The following is a 13,423-nucleotide window of genomic DNA, read 5'->3' on the forward strand; positions in this document are numbered from 1 at the left end:
GCACAGCCCCCCGGCAGGCCGGTACAGACCCCCACAGGGTGCACAGACCACCGGCAGGCCGGCACAGCCCCCCGGCAGGCCGGTACAGACCCCCACAGGGTGCACAGACCACCGGCAGGCCGGCACAGCCCCCCGGCAGGCCGGTACAGACCCCGGGCAGTCCACACAGCCCCCCGGCAGGCCGGCACAGCCCCCCGGCAGGCCGGCAGAGACCCCCGGAAGGCCCGAAATGACGGCGCATCATGATGCGCACACACCGCGCATCATGATGACGTCAGGCTGTCAATCAACTTTGAACTTCCAATTCCGATGCCGACTTCCGATATTGAAAAAATATCGGAAGTCGGTATCGGAATTCCGATACAGCAAGTATCGGCCGATACCCGATACTTGCGGTATCGGAATGCTCAACACTAATCATCAACATTTTGAGTCAACAGACGGGTCCTTTTTTCTGTCAGGATTGATCCAGCAGCACTGAAGACTCGTTCAGAAAACACACTAGCAGCAGGGCAAGGGAGCTCCTGTAAGGCATATTGTGCCAATTCAGGCCAGGTGTCAAGTTTACTGGCCCAATAGTCAAAGGGGAATGACCGGAGCGGGAGAACAACGATATGGGAGGAGAAGTAGTTTGTTACCATAGTTGACAACTGCGGTCTCCTGTCACTTTCGATCAATGCAGTATTACCAGTCGCGTGAGCGGTACTTGAAGAATCAGTTGACAACATGGTCATGAAACTCCTGTGTCCAACGCCACTTCGGCTGTTTGCACCACGAACACGTCTTTCATGTTGCCACCTACGGCTCGTTGGAAAAACATCACCGTCGCTGTGTGCTGGGAATGCCTCAAACAAACGGTTTACCAGAGTTGCTTGTTTGTTAGCCAATATTAGCTCTAGGTTCTCCTGTGGCATGATGTTTTGGAATTTGCCTTTATAGCGTGGATCCAGGATGCTGGCCAACCAGCAGTCGTCATCGTTCATAGCTTTGGCAATGTGGGGGTCCCTTTTTAGGATCTGCAAGGCATAATCAGACATGTGGGTCAATGTTCCAGGTGTCAATGATGCACTGCGAGTGCTAGGTGGAGGAGCGCTTTCTGGCAAATCCACATCCCTCCAGTCACGCACAAACCCTGTACCTAACCTTGCCACGCCAACATTTTTTCTTGCCCCCTGAGAAGCATCCTCCTCCCCAAAATAATCATCCCCATCATCCTCCTCCTCTTCCTCTTCTTCCTCCACCTCGTCCACGAGACTTCCCTGACCAGAAAATGGCTGACTGTCATCAAGGCTTCCCTCCTCCTCTTCCTCCTCGGCTGCATACGCCTGCTCCTTAATGTGCATCAAAGTTTGCATGAGCAGACGCATAAGTGGGATGCTCATGCTTATGATGGCGTCATCTGCGCTTACTAGCAGTGTGCATTCCTCAAAACACTGAAGGACTTTACAGAGGTCTTTCAGCTTCGACCACTGCACACCAGACAACTCCATGTCTGCCTGCAAACTGCCTGCCCGTGTATCCTCCCACAAATGAAATACAGCCTGCCTCTGTTTGCACAGACTCTGAACCATGTGCAGGGTGGAGTTCCACCTTGTTGCAATGTCGATAAGTAGGCGATGCTTGGGAAGGTGGAGCAATTGCTGCAGCTTCTGCATATGACTGGAGTGTACGTGCGACCGACGGATGTGCGAGCACAGTCTTCGCACCTTATGGAGCATGGGTGTTAACTCCGGATAATTATTGAGGAAGCACCGCACCACCAGGTTCAAGGTGTGAGCCAGGCAAGGTATGTGTCTGAGTTTTGAAAGGGCTATGGCTGCCACAAAATTCAGGCCGTTATCATTAACTACCTTGCCTGCCTCAAGATGTAGACTGCCCAGCCATGACTCAGTTTGTCACTGCAAGTAGTCAGCCAGTACCTCCGCGGTGTGTCTGTTGTCTCCCAAACACATCATCTTCAAAACAGCCTGCTGACGCTTACCACTAGCTGTTCGATAGTGGGACACCTCGTGTGCAACACTGGCAGCTGTGGATGGAGTGCTCGTGCGACTGCGCTCTGTGGACGAGCTTTCGCTTCTGGAGGAGGAGGAGGGTCGAACACCTACAGCCAACTGTTTCCTATACCGTGGGCTAGGCAGCACTGTCCCACCGCCGCTGTCCCCTGTGGACCCTGCATCCACCACATTAACCCAGTGCACAGTGATGGACACGTAACGGCCCTGGCCATGCCTACTGGACCATGCATCTGTTGTGAGGTGCACCTTTCCACTCACTGATTGCTTGAGTGCATGGACAATGCGGTCTTTCACATGCACGTGGAGGGCTGGGAAGGGTTTTCGCGAAAAGAAGAGCCAAATGGGTAGGTCATAGCGTGGTACTGTGTAGGCCATGAGCTCGCGGAAAGCTTTGCTTTCAACCAACCGGTAGGGCATCATCTCTAATGAGATAAGTTTGGCAATGTGGGCATTCAAAGCCAGTGAACGCGGATGAGAGGATGAGTACTTTCTTGTCCTACTCAGAGTCTCTGGTAGGGTGACCTGGATTTGAGAGCTGCATATGGTGGAACTAGTAGTGTTGCTGATGGCCTAGATTCAGTCTTTTGTAGCAATAACATTGTGATTCCATGACTGCTTTGCCCTTGCGACGACACCTCGACATTTGCTGCTGGTGGTGTGCTAACCGGTGGGCTTACAGTGGGGGAAGTGATGTAGCATTGCTGACTACCTTCATTCGGAGCAGGTGCACATGTGGTACGTGAGGTTTGGTAGTCCGTCCACACTTGCAAGTGCATGGGGGTTAAATGTCTAAGCATGCAACTGGTGTTCAAATTTCTCAGATTTTTCCCTCTGCTAAAGGTCTTTGCGCACTTCTTACAGATAACCTTTGCCTGATCATTAGGATTTTGTTCAAAAAAGTGCCACACTGCACTCCTCCTACTATGGAAGACATTTTGAGACCTTGCACGCTGTGCTAATTTGACTGTCTGGCGAAGCGGTCCTGCAACTCTTTTGGTTTTTGTAACACGTTTTTGGACTGCTACGGTCCTGCCAGATAACAGCTGTTGCGATGTCATTGCCTGCTGCGGATCCTCCTCCTCCTCTTCTGAGCTATTGGCAGCGGCACCCTCTTCCCCCAATGGATGCTAATCTGGGTCAACAACTGGGTCATCCATCACCTCCTCTTCAATTTCATGTGCACCTTCCTCTGTGTCACCGTGTAAGGTGGTATAGTATGCGGGAAGGGGCAACTGAGTTTCATCAGGGTCTGATTCTCAGTACACTGTGAGGACAATGTAGTGCTCTGAGTGAATGTACCAGCATAAAAATCTAGCAGTGGCTGTGCATCAGTGCACTCCATGTCAGATTCATCTTGGACTGGGGAATTCACGATTTGACTTGTAACCCAGGCATAGTATGTGAAAAGAGCTCCATGGAGTAATCGGTAATGTGGCCTGCCACATCCTTCACTTTTGGTAGGGGTGAAGGACACAAGGAAAGGTGTTGTTCCTGACCAGGAGCCTCCACTGACGACTCCGTGCTTTTATTTTGGAATTTTCAGAAGAGGAGGCGAGAGAGCTGGAGGCAGTGTCAGCAATGTAAGCCAAAACTTGTTCCTGAAGCTCCGGGTTTAAAAGTGGTTTACCTACTCCCAGAAAAGAGAGCCTTCGAGGCCTTGAGGAGCCAGACGATGACGCAGGCTCAACACCTCCTGCCTTAGGTGCTATTATGCTCTTGCCACTACCAACAGATGCGACACCACCACCATTGGGACCAGCTGGCAACCCTCGCCCACTTCCATGGCGTCTTCCACCATACTTGCTCATTTTTGTAAAAATGTACCCAAAATACCACCATCTATATGGTACTGTAAAACAAGGTAGAAGGTGTCTCTACTATTGTGAGAATTTAAATCTCACTATAGATTTGAGGACGCAGAACTATTGTGTCTGGCCCAGTAGAGATTACACCTCAATGTAACAGACTGAAATTGGATGGTGTATGACAAGGTGTAGGGTGTTGTGAGTTCATTTTCCCCTTCACCATTGAGGTCTGATGAACTCCCTCTTCTGGTGAATGAAGGTAGTGAGGCTGATTGCAAAGCACCTGAGCAGAATGATGATGACGGGGTGACTGGGATTGCTGACTGGATATAAGGCAGCCAACGCCCTTCTGCCTTGCGAGTGATTTCTCTGAGGGATTCTAGGAGACCAGTCTGATTCCTGCTCCTCAAAAGCTAAGTTTTCTGCTCTGCTTTTTGCATTTGTGTTTTGGTTTTGTTTTGCCTTGTTTTTCTGGATTTCTGTCTTCCCCTGCTGGGTGAGCTGAATTCCTTTTTGCTCTGTCTTCAGAAAATACCTGAGTACTGATATAGTCTTTTTGAAGCCTAGCGTCTTCAGGGCTTTTTTCCCTATCAGTCTGTTGGCTCTTGTTTTGAGAGGGTTTTGGCGGATTGCAGACAGCAGCTTTTCTATCCTGTCCTATTTAGTTAGCTTGGGCCCCATCATTTGCTCAGCCTATCTTTCTATCTGTGTGAGTGTTTTTTCATCTTGCTTCACCGTCATTATATGTTGGGGGCTGCCTATTGTTTTAGGGTCTGCTCTGGGGCAGTTTAGATTTCCCTTTCTGTCTTTAGGCTATGTAGTTCTCCGGCTGTGATCGAGGGGTCTAGGGCACCGTAGGAACCCCCCATGGCTACTGCTAGTTCTTGTTGTTAGGTTCAGGGGTCTGCAATCCGATAGCTGCCAACTTCTTTGGTTTTCTGGACTTAGCTAGTATTTCTGTTTTTGCCTCCTACGGTGACTCATTCATAACAGTAGGGTGTCTATAGGATTGGTGAGAATTTGAATCTCACTATAGATTTGAGGACGCAGAACTATTGTCTCTGGCCCAGTAGAGATTACACCTCAATGTAACAGGCTGAAATTGGATGGTGTATGACAAGGTGGAGGGTGTCTATAGGATTGGTGAGAATTTGGATCTCTCTATAGATTTGAGGACGCAGAACTATTGTCTCAGGCCCAGTAGAGATTACACCTCAATGTAACAGGCTGAAATTGGATGGTGAATGACAAGGTGGAGGGTGTCTGTAGGATTGATAAGATTTTGAATCTCACAATAGATTTGAGGACGCAGAACTATTGTCTCTGGCCCAGTAGAGATTACACCTCAATGTAACAGACTGAAATTGGATGGTGTTTGACAAGGTGTAGGGTGTCTGTAGGATTGGTGAGATTTTGAATCTCACTATGGATTTGAGGACGTAGAACTATTGTCTCTGGCTTAGTAGAGATTACACCTCAATGTAACAGACTGAAATTGGATGGTGTATGACAAGGTGTAGGGTGTCTATAGGATTGGTGAGAATTTGAATCTCACTATAGATTTGAGGACGCAGAACTATTGTCTCCGGCCCAGTAGAGAATACACCTCAATGTAACAGGCTGAAATTGGATGGTGAATCACAAGGTGGAGGGTGTCTGTAGGATTGGTGAGATTTTGAATCTCACTATAGATTTGAGGATGCAGAACTATTGTCTCTGGCCCAGTAGAGATTACACCTCAATGTAACAGGCTGAAATTGGATGGTGAATGACAAGGTGGAGGGTGTCTATAGGATTAGTGAGATTTTGAATCTCACTATAGATTTGAGGACGAAGAACTATTGTCTCTGGCCCAGGAGAAATTACACCTCAATGTAACAGGCTGAAATTGGATGATGTATGACAAGGTGGAGGGTGTCTATAGGATTGGTGAGATTTTGGATCTCACTAGAGATTTGAGGACGCTGACAATGATGCTCTCAGTCCAAGTATTATTATTATTATTATTATTATTATTATTATTTATTGTTATAGCGCCATTTATTCCATGGCGCTTTACATGTGAGGGGGGTATACATAAAAACAAGTACAATAATCTTAAACAATACAAGTCATAACTGGTACAGGAGGAGAGAGGACCCTGCCCGCGAGGGCTCACAATCTTCAAGGGATGGGTGATAATACAGTAGGCGAGGGTAGAGCTGGTCGTGCAGCGGTTTGGTCGATCGGTGGTTACTGCAGGTTATAGGCTTGTCGGAAGAGGTGGGTCTTCAGGCTCTTTTTGAAGGTTTCGATGGTAGGTGAGAGTCTGATATGTTGTGGTAGAGAGTTCCAGAGTAGGGGTGATGCGCGAGAGAAATCTTGTATGCGATTGTGGGAAGAGGAGATAAGAGGGGAGTAGAGAAGGAGATCTTGTGAGGATCGGAGGTTGCGTGCAGGAAAGTACCGGGAGACGAGGTCACAGATGTATGGAGGAGACAAGTTGTGGATGGCTTTGTATGTCATGGTTAGGGTTTTGTAATGGAGTCTCTGGGCAATTGGGAGCCAGTGAAGGGATTGACAGAGGGGAGAAGCTGGGGAATAGCGGGGGGACAGGTGGATTAGTCGGGCAGCAGAGTTTAGAATAGATTGGAGGGGTGCGAGAGTGTTTGAGGGGAGGCCGCAGAGCATGAGGTTGCAGTAGTCAAGGCGAGAGATGATGAGGGCATGGACTAGGGTTTTTGCAGATTCTTGGGTGAGGAATGAACGGATGCGTGAAATATTTTTGAGTTGAAGTCGGCAGGAAGTGGAAAGGGTTTGGATATGTGGTTTGAAGGAGAGATCAGCATCAAGGATTACTCCGAGGCAGCGAGCTTGTGGGACTGGGGAGAGTGGGCAGTCATTTACTGTAATTGATAGGTTCGTAGGGGGGGTCACGTGAGATGGGGGAAAGATGATGAATTCTGTTTTGTCCATGTTGAGTTTCAGATATCTAGTGGAGAAGAAGGATGAAATAGTGGACAGACATTGAGGGATTCTGGTTAGTAGGGAGGTGATATCTGGTCCAGAGATGTAGATCTGTGTGTCATCAGCATAAAGATGATACTGAAAGCCATGAGGTGTACCCAACAGGGGAAAATGTTTGCCAGCCCATACACGAAGTGTATGGGCACTACAAGTCTAGGAGACCCGCTCCTTTAAATTGGGCATATTTTTTATCAGGCTTTCCTACACATCTCATCATCCACGGCCACTAGATCACCAAGGTTAACGTGCTCCGTGCTGCTCCAGCCAGTATCGATTTCTTAACAAGGATGGGTGGTTATGCTGGGCGTAAAATACTTGTTATGAAAAGGGTTGAGGTGTACCCCACAGGGGAAAATGTTTGCCAGCCAGTACACTTAGTGTATGTGCATTACAAGTCTAGGAGACCTGCTCCTTTAAATTGGGCATATTTTTTAATCAGGCCTTCCTCCACATCTCATCATCCACCACCACTAGATCACCAGAGTTAACGTGTTCCGTGCTGCTCCAGCCAGTGTCGATTTCTTAACAAGGGTGGGGGGTTATGCTGGGCGTAAAATACTTGTTATGAAAAAGGTTGAGGTGTACCCCACAGGGGAAAATGTTTGCCAGTCAATACATTTAATGTGTATGGGCATTACAAGTCTAGGAAACCCGCTCCTTTAAATTGGGCATATGTTTTAATCAGGCCTTCTTCCACATCTCATCATCCACCGCCACTAGGTCACCAGGGTTATAGTGTTCCATGCTGCTCCAGCCAGTGTCGAATTCTTAACAAGGGTGGGTGGTTATGCTGGGCGTAAAATACTTGTTATGAAAAAGGTTGAAGTGTACCTCAAAGAGGAAAATGTTTGCCAGCCCATACACTTAGTGTATGGGCATTACAAGTCAAGGAGACCCGCTCCTTTATAATGGGACATTTTTTTTATGAGGCCCTTCTCCATGTTTCTTCCAAGGGTGGATTAGGGTTATTGGGGTGCATATGACTTGGTAGCAGGGCAGGCCTTGCAGTCAATGCATAAGAAAACAGAATGGGAGTACAAAATGAATAATGTGAAATGGATTTTCCTGTGCCCATCCAGTACCTGGGTTTAAAGGCTTATTGAGGTGCATATGACTTGACAGCAGGGCAGGCCTTGCTGTCAATGCATAAGAAAAGAGTATGGGAGTACAAAATGAATACAGTGAAGTGGATTTTCCTGTGCTCTTCCAGTACGTGACTTCGAAAGTTTATTGGGGTGCATGTAACTTTGGGGCAGGCCAGGCCTTGCATTCAATGCAACATTTTTTTCAGGAAGCCCTCCAGTACCTGTCGTGAAAGGGATATTGGGGTGTGTCGTAATTCTTGGCAGCCCATCCACTCACTGCATAGGCAATAACAGCATAGGAGACTCACTATTTAATAATAGCCCTTTAAGAAAATTAATGCTGTCTGATGCCCTGTAAAAAAAGGCTCTGTGTCTTTAAGTGTCCCTCCTTAATAAATGAAACAAGATGTGTTTGCTTATGTGTCACACACACACCACATGACCAGCTAGGGTTGTTAAATGTTACAATGACATTTCCCAGTGAATTAATTTGTATTGGTTGAAAGCAATGCTAAAGTTGCAAAACGTCTCAAAAACGCTGAGTGTGAACAGAGCCCAAGTGGTGGAGGAACATTTTTGTTTTGGGTTACCGGTAAGTATTTTGGCTTAGATAAAAGTCTTTAACCTGGAAAGGATGTTCCTTAATATATTTCACAGCAAAATCTATTTTGGTTTCGTTTGTGTAGGATTTTTGGTGCCCCTGTATAGGGGAAGTGGACTGAACTATGGACCTGTCTGCGGCAGGAGGGTAATGTACAGTGTACTTGACGCGGACTGCTGGATATGACGGTGGTAGACAGCTAGAAATAGGAGAAGGATGGTTAAGTACTGGGTTTGGCCACTAGGGGAAGACTAAAGACAGCAGAAACAGAAGGAGGTGTAATACTGTAGATTGGCCACAAGATGGCAGCAGAGAGCAGTGAGAAAAAGGCTTTACATCAGCTTAAGGCTACAAAACCGCGGAGACATGGCGGCGCGGTAACAGGAGCTCTAGAGGGGAATTCCCAGAGAGAAGGGATATAAGAAGGGGTAGAGAGTTCCAGAAGGACTCAGTCCAGGGAGAGGAGCTCAGGAGAGGAGAAGACTGAAGGGAGAGAAAGAAAGAGAAAAAGCTCCAGAAGGGACTTATAACAGAGACGGTCAGGGGGGTGGCCCTGACAATAGAAGCCGCAGAACAGAGGAGGCCTGGGGGTACCTGATGGATGGACTCGGACGGGCGAAGCGCTGTGGTGGTAGGCCTAGGGCAGCCACAGTGAAAGAGCCGTGAGAGACATCAATTAGGAAAAGGAAGGAAGTGAAGGTACCCGGGCCTGTGTGCGGAGTCGAGCAGCTGCTGTGTGGTGCTGCAGAGTCGAGCAGCTGCTGTGTGGTGCTGCGGGTCAAGAGGACGGCCGATAAAGAGGACCTGTTGAACGCACATCGGTGTCTGTCTTAAGTCTGTTTGCGGCAGAAGAAGGACCACCCCCCAGCCGGCACCCCACCTACATTTGGCGTAGTCAGCAGGATCATCACCGCCAATACACCATCTTCAGCTGTAAGCCTGCACTGAAGATCCAAAGAACCCCAAGCTGAACGGGTTGAAGATTTCCCCAGTGGATTACAAAATTGTGTTCAGAATTGTTGGCTTTCATCAGACGGTTTCGGAGCGGAAAAGGACTTTGCAGGATGGCTGTGGCATAAAAGTGCCTGAAAGAATCGCAGAAATTTGCTGCCAAATTGGACTGTCAGGGGCAGCTAAGCCAAGCTCGCCCCTGGAACACTGCTGGGAAAGCTGGGTGCCACTGCTAGAAAGCTGGGTACCCTCCCATGTTAAAGGACTACAATGAGAGCTGGGAGTAGTTGCCAGCGCAGCAAGCACTCACCCGTCCTGGAGATCTGCAGCAGATGGAGGCCTCGACAGCTGGTTCCGCAGAGCTGGAGCTGGAGGAGGAAACGGAGGAGCGCTCGCCCACGTCCCAGGCTGTGTCAGAGCAGCCGCCAGAGGAACTGTTGCCGACCCTCCCTGCAGGACCATCGGGCCTGGAGGCTGGTCCTGCCAGACGGCGGGATGAAGAACAGCAGCGGACCTCAGATGACGAGACCAGCGACACTCCAGACTGACCCCTGGAAGAGCGGTGTAACGGCCTGAAGGGAGCTGCGGTGCCGGGGAAGGTGAGCATTCCCCTGGCTCGGCTGGCGGTCCCACAGGCTGTTCCCGCTCCCACGCCCCATGCTCTTGATGAATCTGCGGCCCCCGCAGTGCCGACCAACGCCCTTTTCAACGACCCCGAGCCACCCCGCCCGGCGGCGCCCCGTCTCGCGGCCACCACTGCCGCGCTTCATGCCCCAGCGGCAGCCAATCCATCGAGGCCTGCCGCCACTTCAGCCCCACTCCAAACCACTGCAGTGGCCGGGCCACCAATCTCCGCGGCCTACTTGCCGGCACCTGCGGCCTCCTCGACCGCACTCCATACCACGGCTGCGGCCTGTCCATCAAGGCCCACAGCCGCTCCAACCCCATTCCAGATCACGGCTGTGGCTGAGTCACCATGCTCCGCGGCCTATGCGGGGCCATCTGATGTCAGCATCTCCAGGCCCCAGCTTCCCCGCTCCGCTTTCCACCGGCCAACGTCCCCGGCCTCCTGCCGGCAGCCTGCCTGCAGGAGCTGAAGGCCGGATGGAGCGGAGCCTCAACATCAACGGAGAAGAGTGCACCTCTGCCGCGACCTGTAGTGGACCGCTGGGCGCCGACACTGTCCCTCGTTGGGGACGTGAAGCCTGGGGTCCCTGTTGCCGGGCGCCCGCGCTCCCGCCAGGCATCCCGTTGGACCTCCAGAGAAAGTATCGATCTGCACGCAGGGGTGGCTGCGGTCTCCTCTGCCCCCAAGACTTTTCGGCCGTTTGGAGATGCTGCAGCGGCGAGGTTCTATTCGGCCCGTGCCAGGGCCTGGTGCCCAAGTGAAGATGTGGCGCAGGATGCGTGCAGCGGAACTATCCTTGGCCCTTTCTTCCCCTTTTAATGCATCTCCCAGGAGGGAGATGGGCTCCTGGATCTTGGGCAATAAGGACGCTCGGGGCCCAGGAACAATCAAGACATCCAAGGGGCTCCACGGCTGTGGAGTTCCTTGCTGTTGGAAGAACATCGGTCATCAGGAGACAGCCCAGAGCACCGCTGAATACAGACTACCGGGACTGCTGTGCATTGTTGCGCAGCATGGGGACTATTCCGCGTCCCCTCAGGGTAAAGTACCCAACTCTTGATGCAGCGGGGATGTGTGGGAGTGCTTCCCACAAAGGAAGGGGGCGCACCACTGTTTAAAAAGTTGCTGATAGATGTTTGAACCGTTGTATAATGATGCTGATTGCTATAGATGTAGATATGATGGGGAATATGCAGACATAGTTAACAGATATGTTGAAGAAAAAGTGAAATAGTGAGTAGTTTAAAATATAGTATAATAGGATGATAATTAATGAAGAATGTTGCAAGGAATAGGGTAAATGTTGTAGCCAGTAGTAGTGTATGTTGACACTATGTATAGTATGTATAGTGAGTTTAAGAATGTTATACAAAAAGAATGTTCAACAGGTCCCGGGTAGAGATGAGAGACTTTGCCTTTTTTCGGGTCGAGTCGGGTTTCATGAAACGCGACTTTCTCAAAAGTCGGGTCGAACGAAATCATCCGATTATCGTGAGTCGAAGGAACACCATCAGAGACACTTGATTCTACTATGAGGGACCTTGTGCCAGTGCCATTGCCAAACAGTGTGCCCACCCACCTGTCCAGGGCAACGGCAATCGCACGGGTGCGTGCGCCAGGTGGTGATCCCGGCCCTGTGGGGGGAGGCAGCCCAGTTAGGGAGGTGGAAAAATTGGCATATGTTGATGTTGGACATTCAGCAGCTGCAAATGGAGTAATTGGAGAAGTCCGCGGAAGAGGAGGACAAAAGCAAGCCACTTTTCTGGCAACCTACGTGTCAACAGGGGAGGGTGAGACAAAATCCTTTGAAACCCATGCATGGTTCATTTTAATGGAGGTTAGATCATCAATAGAGTTGAGCGATACCGTCCGATACTTCAAAGTATCGGATCGGAATGGATCGGCCGATCTTAAAAAAAAGTATCGGTATCGCCGATTCCCATACCGGAAGTCCCATTCAAGTCTATGGGACTTCCGGTATCGGAATAAGAAAAACCCTATTTTTGCCTTGTACAGCCTCTCTGGGGTCTGTACGGGCCTTTCGGGGGGCTGTGCCGGCCTGCCAGGGGGTCTGTGCAGGCTCCGGTGGTCTGTGCCGGCCTGCCGGGGGGCTGTGCCGGCCTGCCGGGGGGCTGTGCAGGCTCCGGTGGTCTGTGCCGGCCTGCCGGGGGGCTGTGCCGGCCTGCCAGGGGGTCTGTGCAGGCTCCGGTGGTCTGTGCCGGCCTGCCAGGGGGTCTGTGCAGGCTCCGGTGGTCTGTGCCGGCCTGCCGGGGGGCTGTGCCGGCCTGCCGGGGGGCTGTGCAGGCTCCGGGGGTCTGTGCAGGCATCGTCCGATGGGACTACAAGTCCCATCGGGCGATGCCTGCTACCATGACAGTGATTGACACATTAGCCAATGATGGGACAGTAGTAGTCCCATCATCCGGCTAATGTGTTGAATGTAAAAAAAAAAAAAAAAAATTACATGCTACATACATGCTACATACATACAACATGCATACTACATACATGCTACATTCATACTACATACTACATACATGCTACATTCATACTACATATATACTACATGCATGCAACATGCATACTACATATATACTACATGCAACATACATACTACATATATACTACATGCAACATACATACTACATATATACTACATGCATGCAACATGCATACTACATATATACTACATGCAACATACATACTACATATATACTACATGCATGCAACATGCATACTACATATATACTACATGCTACATACATACTACATATATACTACATATATACTACATACATACTACATACATAACACATATATACTACATGCATGCTACATACATACTGCATGCTAAATACATACTACATGCTACATACATACCACATATATACTACATACATACTACATGCATGCTACATGCTACATACATACCACATACATACTACATGCATGCTACATACATACTACATGCTACATACATACTACATATATACTACATGCATGCTACATACATACTACATGCTACATACATACTACATATATACTACATGCATGCTACATACACTCACTGGCCACTTTATTAGGTACACCATGCTAGTAACGGGTTGGACCCCCTTTTGCCTTCAGAACTGCCTCAATTCTTCGTGGCAGAGATTCAACAAGGTGCTGGAAGCATTCCTCAGAGATTTTGGACCATATTGACATGATGGCATCACACAGTTGGCGCAGATTTGTCGGCTGCACATCCCTGATGCGAATCTCCCGTTCCACCACATCCCAAAGATGCTCTATTGGATTGAGATCTGGTGACTGAGGAGGCCATTTGAGTACAG

The sequence above is a fragment of the Dendrobates tinctorius genome, unplaced genomic scaffold (genome assembly GCF_039654945.1).
Source record: "Dendrobates tinctorius isolate UK_male_01 unplaced genomic scaffold, ASM3965494v1 ptg000223l, whole genome shotgun sequence".
NCBI classification, from domain to species: domain Eukaryota; kingdom Metazoa; phylum Chordata; class Amphibia; order Anura; family Dendrobatidae; genus Dendrobates; species Dendrobates tinctorius.